The sequence below is a fragment of the Eucalyptus grandis genome, chromosome 3 (assembly GCF_016545825.1).
Source record: "Eucalyptus grandis isolate ANBG69807.140 chromosome 3, ASM1654582v1, whole genome shotgun sequence".
Taxonomy (NCBI): domain Eukaryota; kingdom Viridiplantae; phylum Streptophyta; class Magnoliopsida; order Myrtales; family Myrtaceae; genus Eucalyptus; species Eucalyptus grandis.
Window position 1 is genome coordinate 36,523,444 of NC_052614.1, and position 5,296 is coordinate 36,528,739.

The following is a 5,296-nucleotide window of genomic DNA, read 5'->3' on the forward strand; positions in this document are numbered from 1 at the left end:
GTCATCCTCCGGTAGTGGCAGTGGCCCCACGGTGCACCCGTTCACTCGAGCGTATAGAACCACGAACTCCATGTGCTTTGGACCTGAGGTGAGTCCGGCATCTATAGTAAGAATCACCCGAATCCGGATGAAGGTGATTCCCAAGTCGGGGTCAGGGTACTCTATTTGCTCCCATTGTAGGTCGATGGGGATGCCATAAAAAGTACCAGAGGACACAGGCTATAATGGCATCTTTATAACTATGTAATATGTTAGCCCCACGAGGGGTGAGTACAACTACTCAGTAGTCAAAGTTCTACTAAACCATATTACGTCAGTCTATCACCACCCGATTCTATGCAATCCAAAACAAAACACACAATTGTAACAAGGGGTATGCATCAAATCAAGAGAATATCATAACAAAATGGCACATCAAAACCAGTGGGAATTTAGAAACTCAATAAATCTCTAGGTACTACCACCATCTTTCGGAAGAACTAGTGTTTGCATCCCTCCAGGCTCTCGAGAACCTCCGGTTCCATATTTCAGTCACCGGGCAGCTGGAGCGTGTTAAGTTAGATCCCCAGGCATCTCGCACCCCACCTGGCATCACGAGGAACCTTCGGGGCTCACCATGTCAAGATGTCCCTAGGCATCCAGTACGTGTTACGTCACACTCCCGGGCATCCCGACTCTCGAGGAACCTTCGAGGCTCACCAGTCCCCAGGCATCCAGAGGCATCGCCATCACGATCCTCCAGGCAACCCGACACCCAAGGCATCGTCGTCCCAAGGGTCCGATGGCTAACGTTTCAAGCATGGTGTAGTAGTCTAATCAATTTAAAGCCAAAACAGTTTTGAACTACCCATATAGAAAATATCTTTGGTTTTCGAAATCTCGATTTATGGTATGAAGCAACACAAGATAAAGACTTTAGAGATATACCAAATGAGCAGCAACAACTCTCACATAAAGTCTCAAGTGCAAATACCCGGATAAATCGAAGAAGTTTTCTATCGTTCCAAACCGATTAAAAATCCGAATTTCATAGATGTGGGCTTAGATGCGCTATGCCTCGAAAAACTTGTTAATTTTCACCAAAACAGCGCATGTATTTTGAAATATTAGAAGCCACAGTTCAGCGGGTCGATAATTTCGGTCCCGAGTGGAGATTTTGAAGCTAAGACTTTGAAATATCAAAACCAGTACATTCATGAGTCCCAAATCCAAACATAATCGTATCAACACTAAATTCTTCCTCAACAGCTCGTCGTCAATCCCACGACTTCCAATTCACAATTCAACGTGAGTAATCTAGCATATAGTTAAACTTTTGGAACGCACTTCATCAGACAATGACGGAGCTACACGATATAGGTTAGTAGATATCGACTTGCCTCAGATTAAGTGGTGTCGTCGGCGAGTGAATCGTGAACTGCGGATGTGGATGTGGCTGTGGCAAGTCGACGGCGACGGTAGTGTGCGTGAACCTGCTGCGTCTCCGATTTGCAGCGGCTGAGGTGAGATGCGGGACGGAGAGGTAGCCGGTGACGCGGTGGTGCGGGTGGTCGCCGGTGAGTAGCGGGGAGAGGGTGAAACGGCGAGGGATTTCCTATCCAAGCTTGCGGATGAGTGTCGGATAATTGGACTGAACGAAGCTTCGACAATGGGGAAGAAGAAAGCCGTCCCTCTCTGCCTCGCTTGCTCTTAATTGACTTTGTTAGTCAATGGTTTGATTCGCGTGGCAGCAGGAAACGAAGACACTCCATGCTGCCGTATCTTCGCGTGGAGAGTTCCTCTCTTCACCCAGGACACTTGTATGAGTCCATGCACATACGTGGCCACCGAAGAAAGAAAGAACGTGGCCTTTCGTGTGCAGCTCTTGGATGCGAGAACGAGGTACCAAGGAGTCAACTTTTCTCCTTGGTTGACCGGCTAAATGGAGGGGGAACGTAGCTGCATAGGCAAGGTTCTCGGTGACGTGGAGAAGGAGCATCTTGATGTGGCCGCGATTCCGAAAGTTGGCAACCCTGCGTACATGAAAGGCTCTCTTTAGTAAAGTACAAATGCGGAAGGGGTTGGTCTAGCAAGTGATGTTGCGTGAAAAGATTTCTAGATGAGATGCTATCGAGAGGACGTGACGATACATGACGTCTCAGCACGGTGAGGATGATGCTGAAGCGACATTCACAAGTGGTGCCAACGATGAAATACGACTACAAATTCATCGATCTGTCATGGACCATTACCTATTCGATGTCCAGTGAAATCCGGATATCACATAAAAATCCCGGTAAAATAATCGTGCATGGTCACGTATTCAAATCGAACCATCAAACTTAGTACACTCCAATTTTAAAACTCCATGGTTTTATATAGTACATAAAAGTTGGCATCAAAACTTGACACCTAGCATTCTTCTATTTAATTGCCCATAAAACCAAGTTTTGTATTAAAAATCAATAACTACCATCAAGCACTCAATTGCATATCATAGTACATATAAGTCATTAAAATCATGCATAATTCCATTCAAGAAAACGAGCGTAAAATTATGCTAATTATGATTAATTAAGTAAATTGCGATTAACTAAGCTAATCAAACTTAATTAACTTAATCATGATTAATTAACCTAACAATGATTGCTTAACCTAACCAAGCTTAGTTAACACTAATCTATGATTAACTAAAACTAATCCTCATCAAGACTAATCTAACCACCCCTAAGCGTAATTAATGGCCTAATCAAAGATTAGGGAGTTAACTCACAGTTTTCGACGGTGGCAGGCTCATGGTGATGGCGACGAAAATACAAGACAACCACAGCTTGAATGGAGTTCTAATGCGGTGGTGGCAGACCTCCCAAGCTCTCGGCCAAGGGGGAGAGCTCGACTTGGTGTTGGTTGCGGGGTTGGCTAGATGGGCTGCTGGACGCGGTGTGAAGATAAGATGGAGTTGGCAGCGGCTATTTGGTGGAGGAGATGGGCAGACGGAGCGGTGACTGTGGCGATATGGTGTTCTGGTGGTGGTGCGGTGGAGAGCTGCGGCTAGTTGTGAAGGTGGTGGTGCAGCTGCTAGTGGGTTGTTGCTGGAGCTGGCGGTGGGATGTTGAAGATGACGATGGCGCTGGGTGGAGCGGCAGCTAGGCGAAGGGAAATGGGAAAGGGGTTTGGCGGCAAGGGAAGGGAAGAAAAGAAAAAATGATAGAGGGCTGCTCTCTGCTGGTGGGGCAGGGAAATACGTGAGAAGGAAGGATTGTGGGGAGGAAGAAAAAGAGAGGGATGAGCAGAAGGGTGGCTGAACGTGCACATGGGAGAGAGAGAAATGGAGAGAGAGAACCATGAGGTCAAAGGAACAACCAATCACAAACTTAACCAAATATCTAAACCATCGTCACTCTTACCTCTAAAGTCTTCATGCCACAAAGTCCTATGCTCACCCAATCACAAAATAGCTCTAATTTCCCTCAAATAAATCCTTTTTAAGGTAGAAAAACCCAATTCTCATACCATCCGAATTTCTTTTTTATTTTCTTTTCGTCCGAAAATCGTTTTTCCACAAAATTCGCCAAAAGATGAGATGACATCCAATAAACAAATTGTGACACGCTAGAACGTCCAATTCCCGTAACCAAATTAAATTCATGGTTAAAATCGATAGAATGCAACTTTAGTACGACCTAATCTACCGGGTAGCTTTTAGGGATTTTAGCGTGTTTGACCGGTGGTCAATAATTTTCGATCCATGTTTGTGCATCTCCGAATCGTAGATGACCCTCAGTTGTCACATAATCGCGAGGGTTCAATTACGTGTCCCAAGTATGATATTGATAGAAAATCGGTTTATTGCCGTTCAATGCGAATATCGCAATCGTGCGAAACAACTTAGGCGGTCTTGACTCTATCTCAAATGACCTTGACGGCGTCGACTAACGATTGAACCAACTTAGGGCCCGTGATCTTACGCTCTCCAACTTCGTCCCAATAAACAAGAGTTTTGCAGGCTCTACCATACAACGCTTCAAACGGTGCCATCTTGATACTTTGCTGATATCTGTTGTTGTAGGTGAACTCAAATAGATGAAGCTATTCCTCCTAGCTTCCTTTGAAGTCCAATACGCAAGCGCGCAACATGTCCTCGAGGGTTTGAATAGTCCTCTCAGACTGGCCATCCGTCTGTGGATGATAGGCAGTGCTGTACTGTAGTTTCGTTTCCAAGGCAGTTTGTAAACTTTTCCAAAAAGTTGCTATGAACTTCGGGTCTCGATTTGACGTGATTGTCACTGGCACTCCATGAAGACGAATTATCTGTCGCATGTACAATTCAACATATATGTCTAATGCAAAGTCCTTTTGTACGGCGATGAAGTGAACAAATTTTTTCAACCTGTCGACTACGGCCTATATGGAATCATTACGCCACTGACTCCTCGGTAATACCATTACAAAATCCATTGTGATATATTCTCATTTCCACTTGGGAATCTCGAGAGATTGCAAAAGTTCTCCAAGCTTGCAATGCTGTGCTTTCACTTGTTGGTATGTCAGACACTTGCAACATGTCTAGCGATATTCGCCTTCATACCAGTTCACCAATAGTATTGATGCAGATTCTGATACATCTTTATGCTACCTGGATGAATATTGTAACTACTACGATGGGCTTCTGACAAGATTTCCTCTTTAAGCTCCGCATCATTAGGTATGCACAATTGCCCATGAAACTTTAGTACTCCGTCCTCGGTAACTTGAAAGTCGGTTTTCCTCTTCTCCATATCATCTAGTAGAATTTTATGGATTTCAAGGTCTGTCAACTGCAATGTCTTAATCCTTATCTGCACTTCCAGTTCAATTCTAAGGGTAGCCATGAGACTTGAAAGGTGGCCTTCCTTAAACTTGAAATCCGAATCTTGAAATCCTTCGAGTGGGATCCACTCCTGAATCAACATTTGCGCAATCGATGACTTCCGACTTAACACATCCACGACCTTGTTGGCTTTTCCGGGATGATACAGGATGTCGCAATCGTAATTCTTAAGAAGCTCCATCCAATGACATTGCCTCATGTTGAACTCCTTTTGAGAGAATAAGTACTTCAGGCTTTGATGGTCCGTAAATATTTGGAACTTTTCTCCACATAAGTAATGTCTCCAAATCTTCAAAGCAAAGATGGTTGCTGCAAGGTCCAAGTCATGCGTTGGATAATTCAACTCATGAGGCCTCAACTGATGGGATGCGTACGCAGCCACTCTCCCATGTTGCATTAAAATGCAACCCAGTTCTTTATACAACGCATCGCTATAAATCTCATATC